Below are 12,203 nucleotides of genomic sequence, written 5' to 3' on the forward strand. Positions count from 1 at the left end.
TCTCCTGATGGCCCAGAAAAGGAAAAGAATGATGAAGTTGCTCAACTGTAATATTATGAAAAGTAGGGAAAAGAATCATGAAGGCAGTGATTTCTTGCTTGAGAACAGTTTCCAAATAGTGCTACAGTGCATATAAAGCACACATATACTCCCCCTCTCTCTCACCCTATGGAACACTGAAAATCTACCAGAGCCTGCTTTCCCTCTGAGCCCAGTGCAAGACTTCAGAATCCTTCTCAACATTGCACTCCAGGCAGCTCCTACCAATCAACTAGAGTTGGTAAGAGCATTGACATATATTCACCATCTGGGATAAGAATCTTAGCCAATGTTTTAAAAAGTCAAGTCCAGCACTCTGTTTGACTGTAGCAGTCAAAAGATAATCTTAAGATTTTATAAAAACAAGCTGGAAAGTAGTCCATTATTTTCTGGGTAACTCACTTGCAAGGTCAATTCGTCAACTATCAATTAATTCAAGCAGTTAAAAAATCAAATATATTCTTTGATCTACCTTGAGATGCCTCTTTGGTCCACAATTTAGAAATGTATTTGCTAATGCAAACAAATGATGAGGGAATCCTAGATGGGCCTGTAAGTTTTTTCCCTTGGCCAAATGGAAATCATATTCTTTTTTTTTTAATTTTTATTTATTTATGATAGTCACAGAGAGAGAGAGAGAGGCAGAGACATAGGCAGAAGCAGGCTCCATGCACCGGTAGCCCGATGTGGGACTCGATCCCAGGTCTCCAGGATTGTGCCCTGGGCCAAAGGCAGGCACTAAACCACTGCGCCACCCAGGGATCCCCGGAAATCATATTCTTAACTCAACAAGCTACCCAGCAAGTATATACTGTATCAGATTTAAGTATCAGATAAAAAAAGTATACATATGTAATTAGCTCAAAACTATCATCACTAATGGAAAAACAACCTGAGATACATAGCTAAATGAGTCCATTAGGGGTTATCATCAAAAGGACAAAAGATAACAAGAGTTGGCTAGGTTATGAAGAAAAAGAGACTGTGCAAATTGGTTTACCCACTATGAAAAATATGTAGGCTCCTCAAAAAATTAAAAATAAAACTACTAGGGGCACCTGGGTGGCTTAGTTGGTGAAGCATCTGCCTTTGACTCAGGTCATGATCCCAGAGTCCTGGGATCAAGCCCCATAGGTCAGGCTCCCTGCCAAGCAGAGACCCTGCTTCTCCCTCTTCCTGCCATTCCCTCTGCTTGTACTTGTTTGCTTTCTCTGTCAAATAAATAAATACAATATTTTTTAAAGATTTTATTTATTTATTCATGAGAGACACAGAGAGAGGGAGGCAGAGACATAGGCAGTGGGAGAAGGAGGCTCCTAGCAGGAAGCCTGACATGGGACTCGATTGCAGGACCCCAGGATCAGGACCTGAGCCAAAGACAGATGTTCAATCACTGAGTCACCCAGGTGCCCAATAAGTAAAATCTTAAAAAAAAAAAAAAAAATAGAACTACTATATGATCCAGTAATTCCACCTCTGGGTATATGTGCAAAGGAATTGAAATAAAGATCTCGTAGAGATAACTGCACCCCCGTATTTATCTCAACATTACTCACAATAACCAACATAGGGAAACAACTTAAGTGTCTGTCAACAGATGAATGGATAAAGAATATGCAGTATCTGGAAATACAATGAAATATTATTTGGCCATGAGAAAGAAAAGGAAATCCTGCCTTTGTGACAACATGGATGAAAGTTGAGGGAATTATGTTAAGTGAAATATGCAAACAGAGAAAGACAAATACTATATGATCTCACTTATATGTGGAATCTAAAAAAGTCCAACTAAGAAACAGGTAAAAGGGATCCCTGGGTGGCGCAGCGGTTTGGCGCCTGCCTTTGGCCCAGGGCACGATCCTGGAGACCCAGGATCGAATCCCACGTCGGGCTCCCTGCATGGAGCCTGCTTCTCCCTCTGCCTATGTCTCTGCCTCTCTCTCTCTCTCTCTCTCTGTGTGACTATCATAAATAAATAAAAATTAAAAAAAAAAAAAGAAACAGGTAAAAGAATGGTGGTCACCAGGGATTGGAGTGAGAGAAATGATGAGATGTGGGTCAAAGTACACAAACTTTCAGTTATAAGATTAATAAGTTCTGGGGATCTAATGTATAGCATAGTGATTATAGCTATTAATACTTTGTCATATTTTTGAATGCTAAGTCAGTAGACCTTAAATATTCTCACCAAAAAAGTATCTATGTAAAGGGACGGAGGGCTCAGCTAATACTATGGTGGTACTCATTTTACAATATATAAATGTATCGAATCAACACACCATACACCTTAAACTTACACAATATTATGTGTTAGTTATATCTCAATAAAGCTGAGATAGATAGATAGATAGATAGATAGATAGATAGATAGATAGATAGATAAGCAAGCCAGCCAGGGGGTCTTGGGTGGCTCAGACAGTTAAGGGTCTGCCTTCTACTCAAGTCATGATCCTGGGATCCTGGGATCCAGCTCTAAGTCAGGCTCCCTGGTCACCAGAGTCTGCCTCTCCCTCTGCCCTAACCCCTCACTTGTGCTTGCTCTCTTTCTCAAAAGTAAAAAAGTTAAAAACAAAACAAAACAAAACAAAAACAAGCCAGCCCATCAGGGACAGCACTTGTCTGTCTTATTTACAACTGTATCTACAGTACCTGCAGCATATTGTAGGCACTTAAAAAAATGTCACCCTCACACCTATTAGGATAACTACTATCAAAACAAACAACCAAAGGGAAAAAAAAAAAAGTGCTGGCAAGAATGTAAAGAAATTAGAACTTTTGAGGCACCTGGGTGACTCAGTCAGCTGAGCGTCTGACTCTTAGTTTCAGCTCAGGTCATCAGGTCATGAGGTCATGAGATCAAGCCCCAAGTCAGGCTCTGTGCTCAGCCACGGGAACCTGCTTGAGATTCTCTCCTTCTCCCTCTGCCTATTGCCTCCCTCATGTTCTCTCTCTCAAATTAAATAAATAAACGAAATTGGAACACTTTTGTACCACTGGTAGAAATGTAAAATGTTATAGTCACTATGGAAAACAATATGGAGTATCCTCAAAAAAATTAAAAAACAGAATTACCATATGATCTATCAATTCCACTTCTGAGTATATGTACAAAAGATTCAAAGCAGGGACTTGAAGACATATTTGCATGTTCAGACCATTCTTTTTTTTTTTTTTTTTTTCAGACCATTCTTCAAACAGGTAAGAGGTGGAAGCAACTCAAGTATCCATGAATGGGTAAACAAAATACAATATATTCATATAACTGAATATTATTCACCTTTAAAAGGGGGGAAAAATCTGCCACATACTACAACATAGATGGATCTTGAGGACATTAGGCTACATGAAATAAGCTAGTCGCAAAAAGACCAATACTACCTGATTCCACTTATATGAAATATCTAAAGTAGTCAAATTCTTAGAAATAGAAGCCACAATGGTGGTTGCTAGGAGTTGAAGGGAGTGGGGAAATGGTTGTTGTTCAATGGGTATAGTTTCAGTTTTGCAAGATGAAAAAGTTATAAAGATCTGTTGTACAACAATATAAATATAGTTAACATACTGTACTGTGTGCTTAAAATTGACGACAGTGGTAAATTTTATGTTATGTGGATTTTAACCACAATAAAAAGAAAAGGCTTAAATAGATGGACCTACAGGGTATAATACTAAGTGAAATAAGTCAGTGTGTGGGGGATAGATGAAATAGATAAAGGGGATTAAGATGCACTTATCCTGACAAGCATTGAAAAATGTAGGGGGATCCCTCTGTGGCTCAGTGGTTTGGCGCCTGCCTTCAGCCCAGGGAGTGTTCCTGGAGTCCCAGGATCAAGTCCCAGGGTCGAGTCCCACATTGGGCTCCCTGCGTGGAGCCTGCTTCTCCCTCTGCCTATGTCTCTGCCTCTCTCTCTCTGTCTCTCATGAATAAATAAATAAAATCTTAAAAAAAAAAAAAAACTGGCCACACAAGCCACTTTTATTAATTACTTAGACTTCAAGGTGATACTCCACTAAAAACACTAGAGGTAAAAAAATAATAATAATACACTAATTGATAAGTATGAATGAACAAACAATGGTGTGAACACATGCTTTTCATAGTTGCTGAGAGGTCATGCAAAAGATGTGGACAGGAAATTTTAAAATAAAGGCTTTGAGACCTGGGAAATGCAAGGATTTAGGCTGATGAGCTTCAGGTTGTCCTGAGCCAAGAAACAGCTCCTTCAGCATTGCCAAATGGGAAAACAGGCACATTTTCCTCCCCTGCCCGGGGCACTCCCCTTTACGCATTCTGTATATTCTCCTGCAGAGGACAACAGAAACAAGAGTGAATGCTTCGATCTCTAAGGAGAAATTGAGACCCAAGGGTGAAATCATACTGAATCACACACAGGGTCAATGGCAAATATTCCCAATCTGTTTTTTTTTTTTTTTCTGCCTCCAGATTCTGTAATCTACAATTTGGAATGTCTGCTGGGAAATGACTTAATTTGCCATCATTTTCCGGTCACTGACTGCAATATAACGGGTTAAAATAAAGAACGGAGTAAAGGCCATAAAGAAGAAAGAGATGTGAGGGCTCAGAACACAGGCTGGCCCTAGCATGGACAAGAGAAGCTAACCTACACCTGCTTGTGAATGGGATTTTAGGACGATGCTCCGCTAGGTCAGCAGGAGCCTTGCCAACTGCTCTTCTATTAAGTATTTACACTGGTTTTTGTTTTGTTTTGTTTTGTTTTGTTTTGTTTTGTTTTGTTTTTTTTACAATTTTCCCAGTGCTAGAACCACAGCTGCAAATAAAACATAAATTCTATTCTTTTATAAAAAATATTTTATTTATTTATTTGAGAGAGAGAGAGCATGAGAGAACACATGAGTTGGGGGAAGGGCAGAGGGAAAAGAGGGAGAAGTAGACTCCCCACTGAGCAGGGAGCCTAATGCAGGCCAATTCCTGAACTCTGAGATCACAATCTGAGTGGAAAGCAGATGCTTAACCAACTGAACCACCCAGAAGCCGCATAAATTCTATTCTTCATTATTATGATGCTGGGCACTTTTGAATATCCAGAAACACACTCCAATTAGAAAGCAGGAACCAGGTGGGCCCCCTAAAGGATTTGGCACCAATTACCCCAAAGAAGAGAAATTCTCCTAAGGGAAGTGCTGAGAGTGTCCTCACTGGGAACATTCTGTTCATCACGGCCCCAGTAAACCTCTGAAATGTCCCAGGAATTCCAACATTTTGGCAAACTATAATTAAATGAAGTCAATAAATGTTCTAGTCAGAAATTCTCCACTCTCCTTATCTAAGAAAAAAAAATCCACATAATCCTGACAGCTAGTAAAATCTGTCAACCATGATTTAATGTAGCCATAGCAATATTTTCAGGAACTACATAGTATAGCATTCCTTTACCCATAGTGTGAAGAACGTTTGAATATTTTAATTATGAAACTATATTCTGGTGTCAACATGGTAGAAACTGTACCTTTAACAAAGATTTGCAGAAGAAATCTCATTTTTAAAGATTGTGATAATCCTCACTTAACAACATTCTGCACCCTTTATGAGTGAGATAAACAGTGTGCCCAGCAGGGAATCTAACATCAGTTCACATCAAAGAGACATCAGTTAGCTGTCAGCTGGAGAGCTTCCAGGATTTCATCTAGAAATTTTTCATAAAAATGTTAAAGACAGGGGCACCTTGGTGGTGCAGTCGGCTATGTGTCAGATCAGACTCTTGGTTTCAGCTCAGGTCATGATCTCAGTGTTGTGAGACCAAACCTGGCATCAGGCTCCACGCTCAGAGCAGAGTCTACTTAAGACTCTCCCTCTCCCTCTGCCCCTTCCCCATCTCTCTCTCTGTTAAATACATAAATACATCTTTTAAAAAAATGTTAAAGACATGTTTCACAAATGGTAACCACACCTCTAACCTTAGGATGATTGTTGCAGATTTTTATATTCAGTGTTAAGTATCAGCCCAAATCCTGGGACTTTTAGCAAGACGGCTACTCAGATACCATAGATGAGGCCCTAGGACATTCTCCCTCAGTTCTAGGTAATGGTTTAGGATCCTCTTCTCCCTTGGCAACCCCTCAGAAACTTGCTGTTCCAGGGGCTTGGTTGTAGAACACACTGTTTGTGTCCCCCAAAATTGACATGTTGAAACCTAATCCCTAATCCCTAAAGTAATGGTACTTAGAAGTGGGGCCTTTGGGAGGTGATTGGGTGGTGAGCCCTCATGAATGGGATCAGGGCCATTATAAAAGAGATTCCTGTAAGGACACACTGAAAAGACAGGTGTCTATAAACTAGAAAGCAAGCCCTCATCAGATACCAAATCTGCTGTTGCCTTGATCTTGGACTTCCCCACCTCTAGAGCCATGAGAAATAAATTTCTGTTATTTATAAGCCACCCAGTGTATGGGGACACCTGGGTGGCTCAGCGGTTGAGGGTCTGCCTTTGGCTCAGGGTGTGATCTCGAAGTCCCAGGATCGAGTCCCACATCGGGCTCCCTACATGGAGCCTGCTTCTCCCTCTGCCTGTCTCTCTCTCTCTCGCTCTCAGTCTCTCTGCCTCTCATGAATAAATAAATAAAATCTTTAAACAAAAAAAAAAAAAAAGCCACCCAGTACACGGTATTTTGATATAGCAGCTTGAAAAAACTAAGACAGGCTGACTGACTGCTGACCCTCTTGGCTGACTTCCCATTTCTGGCCCTGCCTCTCCCTTTGCAGTGAGGATTCACTTCTCCTGGGTTGACTCTCAGTGTTTGGCACTTTTGAACAGCACTTATTGTTCCTAGCTCTTTGGACAACCCTATCCCTGCTCTTGGAAACACAGCTCCTAAACACAAAACAAAAGAAAAAAAGAAAGAAAGCGAGTGAGCTAGGGAGCTGATAATCTCCTTCAAGCACACACACAGTCTGAAACTATTTCCAGATTTCTACAGTTTTTGGTTTGGTTGGAAGTTTTTGTTCCATACTGTTTGAAAATAAATTTTCACTAGCAAAAATTAAAACCAAAGCTCAGAAACAAAAAAACAGACCCAAAATTTCAAGTTTTATCATTTAATTTGCTAAAGTATAAAAAGGTTTTTTCTGGGAATAAAAGGTAAGAACTTTCAAACATTTATCTTACCTGATGCAATAAGTGATGATGTTCTTCCTGTTAGGAAAAACAGGCTCACTGATGAGTTTGCTGGCATGTCAGCTGATTCATATAAATAAAAACCACAGAGGTAAAAATCATACAGATTCTAAGAATCCTTCCAAAAGTCAATGGACCACTACAATTAGTTGCAAGTCATACATTTGCAACAAGTCTACAAAACCCATTCATTAAAAAAAAAAAAAAAATCTGCCCCTTGAGTAGATATAGCAGCTGTTGTGGTAAAATCATTCATATTTGCTTATGTTTATTCAGTACAAGAGAAGACACTGAAATCACTTTGTGATCATCAAACAAGAATTGATAACTTTTGCCATATCTGAATAAGATTCCTGATATCTATGTCTATTCCTGATAGGATATGAATAGTCCCAACTACCAAAATTTATTTTTAATCTTTGAAAATGCTGCCATTATTTACATTTTCAAGGATCCCTGAAAATTTTGAACCAAAACCTGAGCCAATGAAGAGACCATGCCTGCTCTTACCTATGACTCTTCAACATCAGAAAAACAATCCTCTTAAGTTAATGCAGAAATTTAATGTGAATCCAATAATAAAACCAGCAAACTCATTTTACTCTGGTATTTGGTAGGTTGGTTTTAAATTTCATTTGAAAAAAAATGAAATGAGCAGGGGTGCCTAGGTGATTCAGTCAGTTAAGCTTCTGCCTTTGGCTCAGGTCATGATCCTAGGGTCCTGGGATCAAGCCCCAAGTCTGGCTCCCTGTTCAGTGGGGAGTCTGCTTCTCCCTCTCCCTCTGCCCATCCTCTCTTTTTGTGTGTTTTCTCTCTCTCAAATAAACAAATAAAATCTTTAAAAAAAAAAAGAAAGAAAGAAAGAAAGAAAGAAAGAAAGAAAGAAAGAAAGAAAGAAAAAAGTTAGCAATACAGAAAAATTAGGAAAACCCTAAAAAAGAGAAGAAATGTGAGGAAAAGAGTCCTATTGCTAGTAAAACAACCCATGAAGCTTCGTTGATTAAAGCAGTGGCACTAGATCCCCTGGGGAGCTCAGTCAGTTAAGTGTCTGATTCTTGGTTTAAGCTCAGGTCATGATCTCAGGGTCCTGGGATCAAGCTCAACATAGGGTTCTGTGCTCAGCATGGATGGAGTCTGCTTGAGTTTCTTTCTCTCCCCCACTCTTGCTCCTCTCCCCTACACTTGCTCTCTCTCTCTAATAAATAAATAGATCTAAAAAAAAATAAAGCCTGTTACTGAGCAGGAATAGATGAAAAAAGCCAATGAAATAGAAAGTAAAAAAATTAACCAAATACATTTGGAAATTTTATATGATAATGATGGCATCACAACTCACTGGCAAAAAAGAGAGTTTTTAATAACAGGGCTGGGTCAACACATGTGGGAAAGATCATTTTAGTTCCACACTTCACACCATACACTATAATAATTCTAAACAGGGTTGCCTGGGTGACTCATGGGACTCCTGGATGGCTCAGCAGTTGAGTGTCTGTCTTTGCCTCAGAGTAGAATACCGGCACTGGGGATCGAGTCCCACATTGGACTCCTCGCAGGGAGCCTGCTTCTCTCTCTGTCTATGTCTGTGCCTTTCTCTCTGTGCCTCTCATGAATAAATAAATAAAATCTTAAAAAAAAAATTCTAAACAGATCAGGCTTAAACGTAAAAAATCAAAGTATATAAGTCCTAGAAGAAAGAGTAGTGAGTTCTTTAGTAGTAAGAAACACTCAAAATCCAGAAACAAAGATAAGAATGATACATTTGACTACTTAAAATTTTTTGAAAATGAAACATCTTTATGACAAAAAAGAAAAACCATAAATGAAAAGAGAAATCACAAATTAGGAGAAAATATCTGTAATTCACACAAAAAGACTAATGTCTCTAACGTATAAAAAGTTCTTTTTTAAAGAAAGATTCTTATTATTTACTTGACAGAGAGAGAACACAAACATGCAGAGCAGCAGGGAGAGGGAGAAGCAAGGAACCAGATACGGGGCTCAATCCCAAGACCCTGTAATCATGACCTGAGCCGAAGGCAGACCTCAACTGACTGAGCAACCCAGGTGCCCTATAAAAAAGTTCTTAAAAACTGAGAAGGAAAAAGATCAAAACCCAATAGAAAAAAATGTGCCATCCTCTTCCCCAAAAACAAAGGCAGGCAGTTCAAAGGAAAAGAGTGGCAAATAGCCCTTAAAAACATGGGAAGAAAATAAATAAATAAATAAATAAATAAATAGATACAAACATGGGAAGGATACTTAATCTCACAGTAAGAAATTAAAACAGCATTCGGATACCATTGCTCATCTAACACACTGACAACACACTGTGTTGGCAAAGCTGTAATGAAATAGGCAAAAATTTTTTAAAGATTTATTTATTTATTGCAGAGAGAGTGTGTGCCCATGGATACATGAGCTAGCAGAGGCAGTGTAGGGAGGAAGTAGTGAGAGAATGTCAAGCAAACTCTCTGATGAGTGCAGAGCCCACAGAGGGGCTCAATCTCACAACCCTGAGATCATGACCTGAGCCCAAACCAAGAGTCAGGCATTCAACGGACTGAGCCACCCAGGCACTCTGAGAAATAAGCAATTTTGTACATTGCTGGTAAGCATGCAGAATTCCTTAAAACCTATGGAAGGATTATCTAACAAATTTATATATGCATTGGCAACATCTAACAAATTTACATATGCTTTACCATTTGACCTAACAACCCCACTTCTATAAATCTATCCAGTTATTCATTGCAGCATTATTTGTAATAGTAAAAGATTGGAAACAAATGTCCACCAATAAGGGACCAATTGAATAAACCATGCCCACATAATGAAGTGAATCATTAAAAAGGATGAGAAAAATCTCTATGCTATGGAAGGGTTGTTTCCAACATATTTTGTTAAGTGATGGAACAAAATGTAGAATATATAGAGTGTGCTACCTTTTACATAAGAAAGGATGAGAAATAAGAAATAAATAAGAAATATGTATATACATATTTGCTTATTTAAAAAAAAAACTGCCAGAAGGCTAACCCTGTGGGTTATGAAAAATGGATACCTACAAGGTATAGAAGGGAATGATGCAGAAAGGACAGAGTTTGGGCTTTTCTGGTTATCTCTCTTTATATAGTTCTCAATTTTAACAAATGTTCTACATATTTAACAAATAATCTTAAACATGGAAAGCAAACTATAATTGAATAAAACAGAAAAAAAACAAATGCAATTGTATTTCAAATTACTATTATAACCACACAGAAAAAAGAATAATTTCAAGTAACTTTTGAATACACTACTCTACATTCCTGGCAGCATATAGTCAGAGTCAAAAAAAAATCTCGGGGCACCATGGTGGCTCAGTTGGTTAAGCGTCTGACTCTTCATTTCAGCTCAGGTCATGATCTCAGGGTTGTGAAATCAAGCCTCTGCTTCAGATTCTCTCTCTCTCTCTCCCCCTTTCCCCCATCCTCCTCCCACCCTAAAAAAAAATCTTAAACTTCATTGGCGTGTTGTCTAATTAAGTATATTCTTACTATACTCTGAAACTAATTTAAGTATTTTCAAGAAGAAAATAAGTAAACATATTAATGTCATTAGGAAACAAGATATCTCAGTAAGAGATAAAAATACAAAATCAGAACTTTGATCCTCTTATTCTGAAAAACATGTTATTTTCCTAAAATGTACTATTTTCAACGTACCATAAATGTGGCAAGAACCAAAACATTGAAATGTTTGAGGAAGGTGGTAAGTCTAGAAAGGGGGTATGTGGTGAGAATACAGTCAGGGTACCCATATTCTAAAACTAAGGGAACAAGAAGGAGCAGTAGGATCAGGCAAAGGAGATGAGATGTGTTTTAGGACCAAAAGAAAGGAAAGAATGAAAATCTAAGCAAGACAGAACAGTGAAAGAACTAATGAACATAAATAACATGTCGAACAGTCATGAGGAATCCAGAATCCAGGTAAAAGATTAGCTTTAGAAAGATGGTTCTCACTCTGAGAATGGAGAGAAAGGGGGTAGGTGAAGACAGGAAGTCCAGAACTTATTTGAAGGTGCTCACCCAGTTGACCCCAATCAGTCCCATTAGCTATGGGGCTAGATGTCCAGGGGGAGCCAAAGACAGGCGAACCTACCACCACCAGTACACTGTGTGTGGTTTAAGGGCTCTGCTAGAAGGTGCAATGGGACCACAGAAAAGGGGTATCAGACTCATGCCAGAGGTTTGAGGGTGAGGAGGAGGCAGAGAAGATGGGGAGATGTGACAGCATGTGATCAGACAAAGAGGTCTGGAAATGCATGAGACAGCAGGTCAGATGGGAGACAGGAGGTAGGCCAGATATCAAAGGCCTGAGGAGTTCAAACTCACTCTGGGGGCTGCAAAAGTCTGCTGAGGTTTTTAAGCAGCTGAGTGAAATAATCAGATGTGGATTTTAGAACAGTTGGAGAAAGAGCAAGATGGAAGGCACAGAAAGATAGCTAGCATCCCTTGGCGGAATGACTAAGGCAACCGAAAGAGATTCTAGAGTGTTCATGGAGTTGAACTGACAGAGGGAAAAGATTCAGAGAGAGGAGTGGAAGTAGGGCTAAGGCAGAGTGAAAGCTTGGACTGTTCTGATCATCATTTACAACCAGTGATGAGAACTGCCATCTGTGCTCAAGTAATTCTGGAATAGGAGACAATGTGGATGCCTGGGGGCACAATTTTGTATGAGCTTTGAAGTCTCTTCCAATCTTAATATTGGCTGGATTCCAGCTATTTGCTCAGGCTGACCCAACCAACACTTAAGTCATGATGCCACCCTCTGAGTGGATAAATGACATGTCTCTAGAAAAGTGGGTCAGGCTCTGAGGGCTAGAGACTGCTAAGCAAAAAGGAGGTTGGAAATGAATGAGTTGAGGTTCATACTAGCCCAGGAGAAAGCTAGAGAGGGAAGTTACTGGGAAAATGAGTCTAGGATAATGAACAGCCGCCCATCAATTAGCTTCTCCAGGCTCTGAATCTT

General features: G+C 39.3%; 1 protein-coding gene across 3 annotated transcripts in view; it reads right to left on the bottom strand.

The window, feature by feature from the left end:
• The window catches only part of GPR176 (G protein-coupled receptor 176), a 130,416-nt gene that overhangs the window by 67,483 nt on the left and 50,730 nt on the right, over positions 1-12,203 (bottom strand). The gene's annotated exons all lie outside the window — the stretch shown is intronic.

This window comes from Canis lupus, chromosome 30, assembly GCF_011100685.1.
Source record: "Canis lupus familiaris isolate Mischka breed German Shepherd chromosome 30, alternate assembly UU_Cfam_GSD_1.0, whole genome shotgun sequence".
NCBI classification, from domain to species: Eukaryota; Metazoa; Chordata; class Mammalia; order Carnivora; family Canidae; genus Canis; species Canis lupus.